Genomic DNA, 17,465 nt, shown 5'->3' on the forward strand with positions numbered 1-17,465 from the left:
TGATTCTGGGCTGTCAATGCATATTCATGGTCTATCAGGCATCACTGATACTAGCTCAAAGTCAATTTTGATGGTTGCTTCTGAGAAGGGTATGACTGTTAAGAAAGGCCAGAAAATTGGTACTGACCATCTTGCTTTCACTGAGAATGTTGACCCTATTTCACAGGTGTTGTTGCCTGATCTCTTATCAGCTGAGCAGTCCAAAGTCATTCAAATGCTAAGCCAGTTTAGGGAGGTGTTCAGTGAGGGAGATATGGACGTGGGGCTTGCCAGTGTCACACAGCACCAAATAAAACTTACTGATGACACTCCAATCTATCAGCGGCCCCGTCAGTTTCCACAACCCATTTCAGACCAAATTGAGCACCAATGCCAAGAGCTTAACTCATTGGACATAATTGAACCTAGTTCCTCCCCCTGGTCCTCTCCTGTAGTACCAGTCCACAAGAAGGATGGATCAATTAGAATGTGTATTGATTATAGGCAGTTAAACAAAGTAACTATCCCAGATAAGTTTCCTGTTCCAAATCTCTCAGATTCAATCTTTGGCCTAAATGGAACTAAGTACTTTAGTAGATTAGATTTAGTTAGAGGATACTATCAAATACCCATTCATGAAAATAGTAGACCAATGACAGCATTTTCAACCCAGACTCCCAGAGAAATCATTGGCAATTCAAGCGCTTAAGTTTTGGATTACATAATGCTCCCTCTGCTTTCCAAAGAGATCCAAGCTGTACTCAATACTTGCCCTTCAAATAAAGTCATAGCCTATATTGATGATATTTTAATAATGAGCAGTACTTTTGATGAACACCTTCAGTTGGTAATGAAAGTTCTCCAAACCTTACTTAATTATAATATTAAAATCAAACCATCTAAATGTGAATTTTTCAGATCTCAAGTAGAGTACTTAGGTCATATCATAAGCCCTTCTGGCATTTGCAAAACTGATCAATACCTACCCAAAATTTGTGATTACCCTCAGCCTAAGACAGTTGGTGAACTACGAGAGTTCCTTGGTTTCATTAATTTTCAGCATAAATATTTGCCATATTGTTCAGAGATACAAAAGCCCTTGTCATGTCTGACTGGTGAACGCAAGTCAAAAGTGCTCTCATGGACCGAAGAGATGACAGTAGCATTTAATAAACTTAAGGAAGAAATGCAGGAAGATTTAGAACTTGCATATCCTGACTACTCTGACAATGCTCACAAATTGGAGCTTTGGGTTGATGCATCTGCCTATGGTGCTGGAGCATATTTGGCTCAACAGCAAGGTGAATTGAATAGAGTCATAGGCTTTGCCTCCATGACATTACCCAGACCCAAATGAATTATTTGACCCTTGAACATGAGCTCACAGCATTGCGCTGGGGCATTAAAACATTCCAACCTTTTCTTTATGGTGTTGCATTTGTCTTGTTTACTGACCATCAACCACTTGTCCACTTGCACAACATGAAAATAGTATGTTCTAGACTTGCAAGAAATGTAGAGGAACTGTCTGATTTTGTTTTTAAAATTTGATATGTACCAGGACATCTTAATGCAGCTGCTGATGCTTTATCCAGACTAAATAATGAAGTTGCAGCTTTAGACGAGTCTAATCTAGAGCCAGTAATTCCCAGTGGTTTAGTACTAAATGGTGCACCTGTTCCAGGTGGTGGTAATTCATTGTTTTTGAGTTTGCAAAAGTCCTTATCTTGCATTAAAATTGAGAGACCAGTTCCTGTGAATGTGCTTGAGTTAAGGGAAATCCTTGTTGATGACCTGTTGAATCACTCAGTTAAGTATAAGCTTCACTTGGACCATGACTCCCGTAACCAATTGCGCTTGATGAGATGTTCAGGTCAGCTGCCATCTCTTGATGTTCTTATGGCAGCCAGTAGACTATTCAAGGTGAAGGTTTTTGTGTATTTTTGGTCAGATTTACCAATTTGATGAATATGAAAATGTAATCCATCTTTAATGTTTTAGTGGTGTTCACTTTAATCCACTGATTGAGGTTGTAAATTATATACCACCTGATGTTCAGAAGTGCTCTACAAACTCAGTTCAGGCTGCCCCTGCACCATACTTTGTGCATTGTGAAGATGATACTGATGACAATGCTGCAGAGAAATTAGGAAACATTGATTCATTGCTGGGAAACCTAGTAGAATGTTCCTCTTGTAACCATAGTGGAAGTAGCTTTGTGTGCATTGAAGTTTCCCATAAGAATATGTTCTTTTGTGCTGTAATTGGTAGTGGGGCCAAACTTAGCTTGGTGTCTGAGAGTACTGTTGAAATGTTGAAGGAGTCAGGAGCAGTGGACATAAGTCATAGCTATTTGTGCGATGTAATTGGATTTTCTGCCGTCAAGACAGCTATTAAGAAGACAATTGAACTTTCACTCAATGTGGGTACATTTGTGATGGACAGACCATTTACATTTGCAGTGGTGGAGGATTCCATTCTCCCTGTTTGTTTGTTGTTGGGATTGGACTTCATGCTTGAATATGACATTGATATTGATATGAAGACAAATACCTGCAAGCAGGAAGGAATTTCAGTGGTCAGGTTGCATACGTACTGGCATGAAACCCACCAGTTGTATTCTCACTTTGCAAACTAATTTTCATGGCTGTTTCTCATAAATTGAAATCTTGTATGGTGGCAGGGTTGGCAATTTTTTTGATTTTCTTTTTAAAAATCAAAAAAATCAAAAATCAATGATTTTTTTTTATTTTTTCATGATTTTTTTTTTATTTTTTAAGCTTTTTTGTATTTTTGAGGTGTTATTTTTTATGTTGCAATTAGCCTACTAACAATAACAGTATATGGATCATAATGGATGGCTAAAAAGGGAACTTATTGCCTTCAATAATGGCCAACAGGCCAAGGTGGTGTTCACCACTTAGGGATTTTTGGGTGAACAATTATTGATAAGTCTATACATTAGCTTTGTAAAGTTTGTATGGAGCAAGGTAATGAGCTAAATATTGACCATTTAACTGGCTTCAATATACAAAAACACTTCAGGAATGCAGATCTCCTAAACATTGAAGAGTCACATAACAGATAGGTAGCTGATAGCACAGTGCACAGCACTATCAATAGATCTACTAGTTTTATGTCCTATAAATCTATCAGACTCTACCCTCTATACACACCAACTAGTAGTGACTGAGTGACTGACTGCACTGTTCCCATTTAATTCAGACCAATAAACCAATACTAAAAATAAACTAAACGATAACCAAACTAACCTCATTCAACTTGAAACGAGACTTAAGTTATGAGAAAAGCTAACACTGTTTGAAATAAACATGTGCACAATTCAAATATTTTATATCCATTCACTGCATTTAATTTTTTTATATATAGTCTTATAATTTGTAATTGTTTTGTTTCTAGTTTTAAATTCACATATTTAAAGATTGAAATTAAATAGGGTATTTTAATTAGAATACTGGTATTAGGGTGGAAAATCTTTCTAATTGCCTAAAAGGTCAATACAATCTCAACCTCTCAATATACAGGGTGGGGGAGAACCGATTGAGCAGTTTTGAGATAAAATAAAAGAGAAATGGAGGTACATAAAGAAGAAAGTTTATTTTCCTAGAGGTTAGCATAACATACCATTTAGAATACTTATGTTTTGAAAACAATATCTGGAAGATGGGGGCCGTTAGCTGCAACACACTGTTGGAGTTGTTCTCAGAGGAGGGAGTAACCGTAACAGTGAATTCCAATTGCTATGCTGCAAAATTTTTCAAAGCCCATGATGGAAAACATTGTTGAAAATTAAGCATTGAGAGACATGTGGTTCCAGCAGGATGGGGCTACAGCTCACACAGCTTGAATGTCACTCAATACTTTGAATTATGTTTCCCATAGGTCTGGTGTCTCTGAGGGGTGATTTACAGTGGCCTGCGAGGTCACCTGATTTGAGCATTTGTAATTTCTTTCTTTGGGGACATCTAAAAGAAAGGGTGTTCAGAAGTCACCCTCACACCATACCACAGCTAAGGGAACAGATTATTGCAGCAGAGGTTATGGCCATACCTCGCCATATGTGTGAACGTGCTGTAGGAAACTTCGGAGAATGACTCCAACAGAGTGATGCAGCTAACAAACCCCATCTTCCTGATATTGTTTTTAAAACAAAGGTATTTTAAATGGTATGTTATGCTAATCATGAGGAATATAAACTTTCTTCTTTATGTGCCTCCATTACTCTTTTATTTTGCCTCAAAACTGTTCAATCAGTTCTGCCCCACCCTGTATAAGCTAGCTAACATATTTAAATTATATATTGTAATCAATATATAGTTAGACTACTTATAGCCTTATAAGAATTAGCTTAGCTGCTAGCTACGTACAATGTATTGCACTCTTGATGCCTCTGTACCAAAAACATTCCATTTATTGGAACCTAATACACACTAAAGGCAACAAGTTTATATACCAATTTGTCATTCATAGTACATTTATACTAAAGCATGAATAACAATACCTCAATATAAATTAAAGACTGCCACTCAATACTTTTAAATATATGAAAAAATAAAAAAAATCAAAAAAATAAAAAAAAAATAAAAAAAATCATGATTTTTTTATAAAAAAATCAAGTGATTTAATCACATGATTTAATCATTTTGATTTAATCATTGCCAACCCTGTTTGGTGGACAACAATGTGAAGCTTGAGATTGAAGGGAATCTATCCCAAATTACTGGAATGTCTTTATTAATGGAGGATGATCTCATCAAGTTTGTCCAATCTGGTTGTCCTGAATTACAAATTGTAATGCACATGTTGAAACAAGGAATTATACCAAAGAAATGGCCGAATAGAGTCCAGCGTTTTGAATGTCAAGCTGGTAAATTATCAATTTTGGATAGAATTTTAGTTTACAATAACCCATGTCCAGTTATAGTTGTGCTTTTTAAAGTAATTGTTGAGGTTTCCCTTGCTCTGCATTTCAATTTTTCTCATGTGGGAAGGGATAAACTCATGGACCTTTTAACAACTTTGATGTGGCACCCATCTAGATATAAAATAGTAAGTGATATTTGCACCACTTGCAATCATTGTCAAATCTTAAAGGAATTTTCAACATCTGTTATTCCTCCTACTATAAAGATTGTGACACAGCACCCATTTGAGCTGGTGGCGGCTGACTTGATGTCCTTGCCACGAACGACACGTGGTAATATTGGGTGTCTCATGGTAGTTGACCACTACTCAAAGTGGTTTGCTGCAGTTCCCACCAAAGACAAAAAGTATTCAACTATCATCAAAGCATTTGCTCAGCAAATTATTCCATTCCTTCCATGTGTGCCTAAAAACATACTTGCTGACAATGGTCCCGAGTTTACTTCTGAATTCTCTGAATTTTTGGATACAATGAATATCCACCACCAGTCATCTTATTAGTTCAGATCCCCCAACCTTTAATGGAAGCAAGCAGACTTGGAGGGCAGGCCACCCAAAATGTGGGGGGTAATAGAGGACCATTTGTGGGGTAAGATGGGACCATTTGTGGGGTAAGATGGGACCACTTGTGTGGTAAAACAGGATCATTTAGTGGTCCTGTCTTACCCCATGTCCTGTCCTTTTTTACCCCATTTTAGTCTTTTAGAATACATGTCAGGCAGTGATGGTAGCAGGTCGGAATGCCAAGTATGTCTAAAAAGTTGCCTATTACTTGAGGTTACCTGCCTACATCCACAAACCTGGCCAAAATTTTTCTGTCATTAGACAGAGCTTATTTCCCAAACAGGGTTAACTCTTTTGTGACCCTTCTTTATATAGGTTTTCTTTAAAAATTAGCCAGAAATTCATTATTTGCAGAAGAGGGTTGCCACAAACATTGAAATGGTAGGCAATGATTGTTCTAACATATTCTTTTGTCAAATTGAATTCAGTGCAATTAGAATGCACATTATGGGCTGGTCCTTTCTTACCCCATGAAGGGTGTGATCCTATCTTACCCCATTTGACTATAATGGAAATGTTCCTACTATTTCAGAAACTTTTCTTGAATACACTTCCAAAAACTTAAGTTCTGTAATCAATGGAGTCTTTGAAATGACAAAATTGTTCAATTTAAAATTTTTAGCTATAAGAGTGAGATCATCATTCGTCAATATGAGGAACATTCATTCGTCATTCCTGAGGAGCTGTAAGAAAAAATTCATTGTTTTTGATGTAAATGAATGTTTTGCAATACTCAATTTTTGGCAATACGATGCTAAAATCAACAATCCGTATTAAAATTCAATAAACGTTACAATTTCAGAATTATCTTCAAAAAGTTTGTTTTTGTTTGTTTGATCAGAAGTTTTCGTTTGTTTGATCAGAAGTTTTTGTTTGTTTGATCCACTGTGCAGAGTGGATGAATATTGCAAGATCTTTGGAGATGCTTCAGTAGCAAAATTTACGCTTTCAGAAGATCTTGCCGACACATTTAGATTGAAATTCTTGCATTCAATATATTTGTCAGTCTTCGACAACTGTTTAAAAAAAGTAAGGTTTCCGATATGTTGGATGGATCAGCATGCAGTGAAGCTTGTCCAGAAATCAGTTGCAATGAGTTCCTGCCAAAAAATGTAAACATCAAGCTTACAATTACGTAGTTGCGGTCACATTAGAGCGGTCAGACAAAATTATCACATGTTCAGTTGACACGTGCTGAGTTGCTGTACAATCAGACTGTTTTTGGGGTAAAATTAGTTATTTGGGGTAACACATGCATGCAACCTTGTAAATAAGTTTGTGGCTTGTAAATAGTTTTTCATTACTCAGCGTAAATGGCTTTTCATTAAAAATTACCCGGCGACGCATCCTAAAATTACACAGCGATGCTTAGGGCTTAAAAACCCATATATTGGCGACGCTGCATCCACCCTCTGCGCCCTGGTGTTGGATCAGAAGTTTTTGCTTGTTTGATCAGAAACAGAAAAAGTTTTTGATCGTTTGATCAGAAACAACATAATTATTCATTCTCTTGCACCAAGTATACGAATGATTAGTTGGACTCTGTTACCGTCCGCATTGATCATCCCGCTAGATTATGCACCGGGAGCGGGATGTGGGAACAGGCATGGAATATATCTACTTGGCGAGCCGCAACTGAATTTTTCGAGCCGTGGTTTTATGGATTTGCCAGCCATGATTCCATTTCTTTGAGCCGTGATTCCATTTCTTTGAGCTGTGATTCCATTTCTTTGAGCAATGATTCCATTTCACTGAGGACCGAGATGTGATTCCATTTCACCGAGCCTTGGAATTCCATATCTCGGCCATGAAAAGCCATTTACAAGGCGCAAATTCATTTACGAAGTCCATGCATCATGATGCACGTGCTACCCCAAATCTCTAATTTACCCTAAAACAGTCAAATGACAACAATAAAATTTGTCTTTACTGTGAGTTGAGCACGTGTTAATGCAGTCTGACTGCTTTGACATGACCTCAACTATGCACAATCTTCAACAAAATGTTTACCGTAGTTGATTTGTTTACATTACGATGTTTATGTTTTTTCTGCAGGATATTTTGGCAGGAACGGTAAAGCAATGCAGATTGTGACAGTTGACAATTTTATGAAGTGACATGTTTGCGAAGTGCAAACCGCAATTTTTCAATCAAACAAAAATTTATGACATTCGAGCCGCAAGATTTCATACCTACTGAAATTATATATTAGAGCCGCGATATTTCAGACAAAAATAGGACTTTTCCAGCCCTGTGTGGGAAAGAAGCTAGGTATTTAATTCAGTTGCACGTTAGCCAATGTGATATGTAGTTCTGCTCGTCATTATAACTACGATTTGCAGCGTAGTTATAATTACTTAATGAAGTTTAGTTCATTGTGGTCAACTTAAGAGACAAATTTTCAACCAACTAATACTTTTTATAATTCTAATTTTAATTGGTGTGTAGAGTGAAAAGTGCAGGCTTACAACAACCAAGTGATTAGGTACTTTATAGAAACTGAGCAAGTTAGCATATGCATAGTGGCAAACCAGTGATTGTTTAGAATCAGTTCATTTTTAATTTCCTCATTTACTCCAGATTTTAACAGATTTCTTATGTATGATAATTCTGGTATCCAAGATACTTTACTGGTCTACTTATAGGACTGAAAAATGAACTTGAAGAGTCTAAAAAAAACTCTCTGCTTTGCCACTATGAGCATACGTGTTTCAAGCCTTCAAGAAGTTCATTTTTTGCCTCAAATAACAATGTGGTCTTGGAAAAAAAGTGGTCTTGGTAGGTCAAAATAATATATGAACCTTCAAAATTAGAATTCCATCCTGAGTCCCTTAGAGACTCTTTTCACATGCGGTAGGTATTCTGAAAAATCTGCCTGATATTCCAGTATGGAAAATGAGCCCAAACTTGTGTAGGGTAAACGCGGTATATTCCGTCACATTAAGGACGCATCGAGAAATGAAAAACTATAAAAAAATAACCGTATGCGTTACTCAAGTTCTGTTTGCTTTATTTGACTCGCAAAACACCGTACTACGCGCCAGCAACAACAAAAGGTCACAAAATGCTGCCATATTTATTTAAAAGCCTTTAGAATGGAAACCTACCAAATTCCTATATTTCGTCACTGTGTGTGGCAATATTCAGCACGTGGTGTCACGGTGGTGAGGCATATTACATCCGCGCTTCAAATTCTACTGATACGTAATGCCGTCATCCACGTGTTTGAATTCCGTTTGCTGTGTGAGCTGTATTGGAATACTACACGGCTTTGAATTAGAACACTAATGAATATTGAACACTACTTAATTACGCTTTTAATTAACAACTATTAAGCTTTTAATTAGGCAAATTTTAATTTTTGTACACAGCTTGGAACGATCTGTGTGTGTCCAATTCAAGTTGTGACGGAATTAGTTTTCATGTGTCTAAATTCATTTCTCAACTTAATCATCTATTAGGAAATTTATTTACCACTTAAAATCAGCAAATACAAGTATACTTAAAGGATTCCTAATATATTCACAGATGTATTTAAAAGTCTCAAACCATAATATTCTTCCTATACAAAGTTATTCACTATTTGGTAGAGCAAGGTCAACTGTCATTCAGTCAAATTTGACACATTTTTCGATGATCTCACTGGGTAGCGTGCATTGTCTCTCTTTGGATCTCAAAAATTTCCCGCTAGATGGCCAAGACCTAGTGTTTTGGCATTAGTTTGACGCGCAAATGTATGACGTCACCATTTCAACCATCAACAAAGGCATGGAACTAAAACAAAGCTTAATATAAAGGAAAAACTAAAGAGGTGACGGAATTACCCACAATGACGGAATATACCGCGTTTACCCTATAAAATATTTTATGGTAAGAAGTTATCAACAAAAAACACTCAAAACTGTCCATTATTACCCAGTTTGATGGTAAAATTAAATTCAATAAATTTATCAAAAACTAGTAAATGCCCTGAAAATTATGTTATTAGGCCTAAATATTGCTCACTGCCTAGCAAAACTTGGAGCAGACTCAGTCACTCAGCAGACCGTGCAGAGTGCTTTATAGAAATTGAACCCAAGTAATTGAATAACTTCTTCTTAGTCCAAGGCAATTTGCTTATAAATCATTTTTATTGATGAGATATCCTAAATAAACTCCTAATGATAAACCAAAATGTCAATAGCCAGAGCAGACTAGCTTGCTTGTTAAAGTCTAATTGCCATCAATCAAGTTTTTAGGAAAAAAGATTTCTGATTACGGTCAATGCCACAAAAGTCGCCACTTTCGAGAAACCCGCAAGAATAAATTGAACATCAAAACATCCAGAAGCTAAAAATTAAATGTAATAATTGTGCAGGGTTGAATCATGTTTAAACTCAATCATGAAGGCTTGCCACCAATATTGACGAAGGGCACATTAAAGTCGCCATAGCCTGACTAGTTGTGCGTGAATAGCGTTACTGCGAATTTTCTCTACTGACGTACAGTAGAGATAAAATACTTAAAAAAATTTTTTAAAAAACCACGTTTTTCTTGTGGACTAAAAAGAAGAAAATAAATTATGGTTCGCCCCAAAAAAACGTGTGTCGGGCAGATTTATGATTAAAGCGAAAAGCACACAACACTTAAATTTTGGAAATTTGATGGTGAATGTACAGCCTGACCCACGTTTTTTTGGGGCGAACCATAATTTATTTTCTTCTTTTTAGTCCACAAGAAAAACGTGGTTTTTTAAAAAATTTTTTAAGTATTTTATTTTCTACTTTTTAGTCCACAAGAAAAACGTGGTTTTTTAAAAAGTTTTTTCAAGTATTTTATTTTCTACTTTTTAGTCCACAAGAAAAACGATTAAGTCTTGATTAAGTATGACTTGACGTACGTATCGATGATACGCAGCGTCAGCGCCTGCTCGTCTATAACGTGAGCGCCCGCACGTCATACTATATATATACTTTACTCAATTAAACTAATTTCGGTCTCTAATTACTAATTTTTATGATTGTATCTGAAATTGTTAGGCAAAAATAAACTGCATGCCGAATTTCAGATCTCTAGAACAATCAGAAGTGGGCTAATTATTAACACGTTTTTAACACGTTTTTTAACACGTTTTTCTTAGCTTAGCTTCGCGTTTGTTTGTTTGTTTGTTTGTTTATTTGTTTGTTTGTTTGTTTGTTTGTTGTTAACATTGACAATGAAAATTAGCCCACTTCTGATTGTTCTAGAGATCTGAAATTCGGCATGCAGGCTATTTTCGCCTAACAATTTCAGATACAATCATAAAAACTAGTAATTAGAGACTGAAATTAGTTTAATTGAGTAAAGTATATACATAGTATATATATAGTATGACGTGCGGGCGCTGACGCTGCGTATCATCGATACGTAAGTCAAGTCAAGTAAATTGGCTCGCAACAACGTTTTTCATGTGTAGCAACGGACTAAAAAGGAGAAAATAAAATATTTTCGCCCCAAAAAACGTGGGTCGGGCTGTACGTTCACCATCAAATTTCCAAAATTCGTGTGTTGTGTGCTTTTCGCTTTAATCATAAATCTTCCCGACCCACGTTTTTTGCGGCGAGCCACAATTTATTTTCTACTTTTTAGTCCACAAGAAAAACGTGTTTTTTTAAAAAGTTTTTTAATTATTTTATTTTTGTTGTCAATGTTAACAACAAACAAACAAACAAATAAACAAACAAACAAACAAACGCGAAGCTAAGCTAAGAAAAACGTGTTAAAAAGACCGAATTGACGCAGAGCCAACCGATCAACTTACGTCTTTTTATCACATTAATAAAAATGTTTCAAAATATTGATTTTTTACGAAAATAAACGTAAATCAAAGGAATAAATCTTTCTTCTAGCTACTATAATCAAATGTATTCGTGCCATGATTAAAATTCGCTTTCAGTAAAAACTGTACTTTTTACGGTTTCGATTCTGGGAAAACTGTACCGAATCGACACTTCAGCGAACTCGCCTGTGTACTCGATTGCAAAACCTAACTTAATTTTCAACTCTTCCAGCCATATATCCATCAATAATGAACGGATTTCATTCAAATTTGAAAACTAGGTAGATATTATCAATAATTTGTGGCCGGATTTATGACTGCGTTTATAATTCAGGAGGTAGACATTATGACCGAAAGAACGCATTGCACCGCAAATACGAGGTCTCAACCGCTGAAATGCTGGTGTAGACAACTGTAAATATTGAAAGAAATAAAAACAACACACACGAAACTGCGTAGCAAATTTGCAAGAAATAAATTAAAAAGACTTTATTGTATGCCGTAATCTTCATCGAATCAGCAGCATAGTACGTCTCGGACAAATTTACGACCGGTCTCGCGAGCGGTGTCCAAATTCAGTGAGCATAGAATATCTCCCAAAGTAATGAACGTAGCTCGATGAAACTTGGTACACGTATTCATTAGGGCCTAACGGTGAAGTTTAGCTTGTAATTTTTTTCAAATTTCGCCTTTATTCGTGAGTTATATGACGATACGCGACGAAATTTGCTGTGAGCATGACATTTCTTCTAAACTACTGTACAGATTTGAACGAAACTTTGAATATAGAAACCTAACTTCCAAACGGTGATGTTTAGCTGATGGCAATTTTTAGATTTAGCCTTCGTTTGCGAGTTATTTTCACTTTTACCTCATTCGTGCTTTAAACAGCAATACGTGCTTAAAATCGCAGTGAGCATAGAATTTCTCCTAAAAAAATTAACAGATTTGAAGGAAACTTCCTATGTGAATACCTAACTTCCCAACGGTGATGTTTAGATCGGTACAACTTTTTCGATTTTGCCTTCGCTTGCGAGTATACGGCTCTACGTTTGCGGCTCTTGGCCAATGCAAGTTTAAAAATCGGCCTGAGAAATGCCGGTCGTATATCCGTATAACTCATAAACGAAGACTAAATCGAAAAAATTGTCACTAGATAAACATCACCGTTGGGAGGTTAGGTTTCTATATTCAAAGTTTCGTTCAATCTGCACGGTAGTTCAACTTCAGAAGAAATGTCATGTTCACTGCAAATTTCGTCACGTATCGTCACATAACTCACGAATGGGGGCGAAATTTGAAAAAAAAATTTCACGAGCTAAACATCACCGTTAGGTCCTAATGAATACGTGTACCAAGTTTCATCGAGCTACGTTCATTACTTTGAGAGATATTCCTTGCTTACTGAATTTGGGGAGAGCAGCCGCGAGTCCGTCCGTAAATTTGTCCGAGACGTCAGCATAATTGCCTTCTGACAGAGGCTAAGGCTTTACTAAGGATAGGTCGTCTGAGGTCCTATTTTCCCAGCAACGTCCCTAAACGCCGCATTACAGAGCAGGGTTGCCAGATGGAGCCGAGTGAAAAAGGCCAATTTAGCTCACAAAGGCCTCATTTGAAATTAATAAGAAATTCTTGAATTTAAGGTAGTTCTAACCATTTGCAGTGCATGCGTTTACTCTCCAGGCTTTCAGTCAGCAAAAAAATACACCAATTTCACTAAGTGTACGAGCTGAATTACCATCAATGCTACATAAGCCGCCAGGTTCCGGCCTACAGCGAATTGCAAGTTACTCGCTGATCGTAAATAAAACCGTTTATTACAGGTCAGAACAATGATATTTAGGATTCGATTGCCACCTTACATGATCTATAAAGCTTTTCGATCGCGTTAGAGAGTTTTGGCTCAGTTTGCTAACAAAATAGATAGTGAAGTGGTCGGCGACATTAGTGATGTAGCGAAGTTTTTTGGTATTGATGGTAGAATATTTATACGCGGAAATGAAAATAAATGTAAACTCATATCTGCGGTATAAAGATGATGTTGTCCTTGCAAGACTAAGGTATATATTAGTAGTCAATCCTATAAATTTATCACGACTTTTGAATGCGCAGAAAAAAATATTTCCTATCATAATTCGGAGAAGAGTAATTATATTTATTCAAAATGAAATTTGGTAGTGACTCACACCAGAAGGCTGAATGTATGGAGAAACAGCGCTGTAACCTCAAAAATTAATGCTGAATTTACTACTCTTTAGGAGTGAAAACTATACTCGATTATACGCGCTCTCAGCTCTGTCGTCCATGGTTATTAATATGCATGGTTGAACTATGGTAAGGTTGACCCACGAGGACATCCGTCTTTCAGTTCAGCTTCCTTGTTGCGTCACTGAGATCAAGAAACGTAAACAACCCCGTCATTCGCATGACGGATTGGTTGACTGGTTTGGTCGCACTTCGGTGATTGGTTAATGCCCGTGACGTCACTGGGATCAGTGACGTCACAGGCGAGCAACGAACTCCATCCGCGAAAATGAGCTTCTCATGGGTCAACCTTATACATTAATATAAGTCGGCAACTGGATATGGCCCCATGGTTCAACCAAAGTGTTGCACGGATTAGGCGGCACTCGCCAGTGTTGCCACCTAAACCCGTAAACCGAAGTATTGACACAGTTACTTGTCAAAATTTGAGTGTACTCGTCTTGGGCAAACCTAAATTTGGGTGTACTCGTCTTGGATAAAATTGAAGGACCAAATTATCACCAAAAAAAGGCCGAGAATTACATTTTTCATAATAAAGGCCCCAAACGGACAAAAAGGCCAAATGAATTTTTTTGTCAGGCAAATGCATTAAAAAAAGGCCACATTTTCAAAATTTGGCCTGAAAAAGGCCCATCTGGCAACACTGTTACAGAGCTCGTGATATCCTACATCACTACGTCTCATTTGCGGACTTCTTCTCTCGCGTGAAGTTAGTAGGACTGGCGTAAACGGCCTCGGGTAAGAGTGGCTAATGGGCATCGCACGAATGACCTCGTGCATCCTTCGCATCTCATGTGTTTTAAAAGGGACTTGTAGACGATCAATATTAGTGTGAACATAGATTGCGTAAATTGATGATGCGGTGATATAAATTATTTAATTTTCAATTCGGATTTAGTCATTTATCCGTGTTTCCACTTCTTAATACAAAATCTTCAAGATCTAAGTGCAAGGTGGCCCCGTGGTTACAGTTCAGAATACAGTGACTGGAGCAGTAATATGTGGGTTCGTTCCCGGCTACCTGCTACAGTTCTGGTCAAATCGGCGTGAAGGCCGGGCGGTATGAGTAGCAAAATGGAAGCAGTGAGTTGCGTGTTCCTGCAACAAACTGTGGAACTACTGCGATGTTTAATCGGCGACAGATCTAACGGCTTGATGAATGCTGAAACCGCTATATATTACTAAACCCAACCGTCACAGAAACCAATATAGCCTCAACCATTGATATTGAAATGTGTCGAGGTGAAAATATTGTATCATTTTTTTCATATATATATATATGCGTAAAGATTTTACTCCGGTCATGAAAGAAGGAGAAAGAATATTGATGAAAGAATAAGTCTATACGTAACAAGGAAATAAATGGTCAATGTAGAACTAACGAATAAAATTTAGATCAAGATATTAAAATAAAATAAAACAAATCTTCAAGTACAAACACTTGGATTTTGCAAGTTTACGAAAAAGTTATATTTTCTGACGTTCTCTTTGAGCGTGAAATGGTATACAATCGGAAGCAAATAAAATTCGGAGATATTTAGTAATTTCTGGACTAAATAGAAAAGATGATGTAGGTACCAAAATGTCGCACAAAATTACATCATATAGTAAGAATACAGATATACTATAGTAAAATATTAAGTTTGTTCACAGTTTCGACAGTAAAAATCGATTTTGTAATAAAAGTTATTTCGGAGGCATCGCGGGCAAGTCCAATGAGAACAACCTTGGGTTTCGCAGCCAAACTACATTGCCTGGAAGGGCACCCGATCAGCAGCCCAATCACGTCCACAAATCAAACAGTTGCTACCTTCCAGGGTACAACCATCCTCACTGGATTGTCTGGGATGCTTGTTTCGAGATGTTGAGGGGATGCCATTGTATTTTGTTCTTCATTTTTAATAGTGTTTGTAACTCGAGGTTTGCTTGTAAAGTTGTACTTCATCTGAAGTCATGACTCGTGCTTTAGAAGAAATGCGCGACGGGCGACGGCATCCAGAGAGGATTTCTTCTTCAAAGGGGAGAAGATACTAGCAGAATACGAAGAAATTATACCGCTTGCCACTAGAGGATTTTCGCTTGGCGAATGAAACTCTACTGCATGACACTCCGGTGCAATGATTTGAATTTCAGACTCTGCAACCGATCCCCATTCGTCTGAAATAGAAATGACCACTGCTCGGTTCATGTTGTGATCAACTCTCCCAGCTGGCTTCAAAGCTCCGGTGCTCACTGACATCCCATTTTTTGAAAGCAAAGCAGCATCTTCTAAGTTGAAAGTAATGTTAGAAGTGCTTGGTTCATCGATAAGTTGACCCTGACTAGAAGAGTTCTCTGGCATCACTATGTTATGTTATGATAGATAAATCAACGTCGGTGCTGGGGATCTGTTCTGTTCTTCGATAGGTTAACGGAGTGCTGCGCCTTGGACGATTCACTCCAGAAGCAGCAGTTTGTCAACGATTAGGGGTCAGAGCGGTGGGTTTAACTGATGAAGTTTTCCACAGCTCTGCAGGTCTGGGGCCAGGTAGGGCTGCTGGTGGTATCTCCTCCCAGTAGGGTTCCAAGATTGATTACAAGTATCCCCTGGGAGTTTATCTGACGTCGCAGTTGGGAGCGGGCTTCAGCGTACTCTGTGCAGACTATGAGATAGTGATGTGCTGTTTCTGGCACTTGGCACGAAGGGCAGAGTGGTGATGGGGCTTGGCAAATCTGGAAGAGAGACTTGTTTGGTGGAGCAGTGCCGAGTCGTAGTCTGACAAAGAGGGTCTCGAATCTGCGAGTCTGCAGCATGCGATGAACCCATGGGTGAACTGATGGCTTGATCATTCCCAGAGCAAACTGTCATCGGATTGATGTCCACTTCGCTTGCCAAAATTTCCAGATGCTACGATGTACCACTGACTTCAGCTCAGAGAAGTCAAAAGGGACTTGTGCTGTCTGGTCTGCAGACGTGGCTGTATGCTTGGCGGCTTTGTCCACTGCCTCGTTTCCCTGCAGACCCGCGTGACTTGGTACCCACTGCAAGTGAACTGCTCCTGTTGGCAACCGATGAAGGTGCGCTTGAATGGCGGCCACGAACTGAGTGTAGCTGCTGGGGAATGCTAGCTGAAGAAGTTGTAGAGATGAACGGCTATCCGTGCAAATAACTGCAGGCAGTGTGCTGTTGGCGGATAAGTATTTCAAGGCTTGGAGGATGCCGTAGAGTTCGGCTGCAACGATTGTGTGCGAGTGCCGCCTAATCCGTGCAACACTTTGGTTGAACCATGGGACCATATCCAGTTGCCGACTCATATTAATCATGGTTGAACTAGTATAAGGTTGACCCATGAGAAGCTCATTTTCGCGGATGGAGTTTGTTGCTCACCTGTGACGTCACTGATCCCAGTGACGTCACGGGCATTAACCAATCACCGAAGTGCGACCAAACCAGTCAACCAATCCGTCATGCGAATGACGGGATTGTTTACGTTTCTTGATCTCAGTGACGCAACAAGGAAGCTGAACTGAAAGACGGATGTCCTCGTGGGTCAACCTCACATAGTTCAACCATGCATATTAATAACCATGGACGACAGAGCTGAGAGCGCGTATAATCGAGTATAGTTTTGGAACGCCTGCCGAAGACCACCACTGCCCCTGGTGGATGTAATGGACTATCATGACTCCTGCCCTCCGGAACGTAGCCTTCAACACTTCTGGAAAATCATATAGGCAGCCGAAAGCCACCAGACAGTACGAATCAATTGAATTAGACCAATCAGCCCTCAGGAGAAACAGCCGGCGATCGAATGGCCTAGCGTCGTCCCCCGTACCGCGAAAAAATTGTACACCACTCGGACGTAGCGCGCCGGAGCCTTGCAGCGAATGTGATATCCGCCACCAAGCCGTCCGTATCTAGGCAGTGCGTCGAACC

This window comes from Hyalella azteca, unplaced genomic scaffold (assembly GCF_000764305.2).
Source record: "Hyalella azteca isolate HAZT.00-mixed unplaced genomic scaffold, Hazt_2.0.2 contig12030, whole genome shotgun sequence".
In the NCBI taxonomy this organism is placed as follows: domain Eukaryota; kingdom Metazoa; phylum Arthropoda; class Malacostraca; order Amphipoda; family Hyalellidae; genus Hyalella; species Hyalella azteca.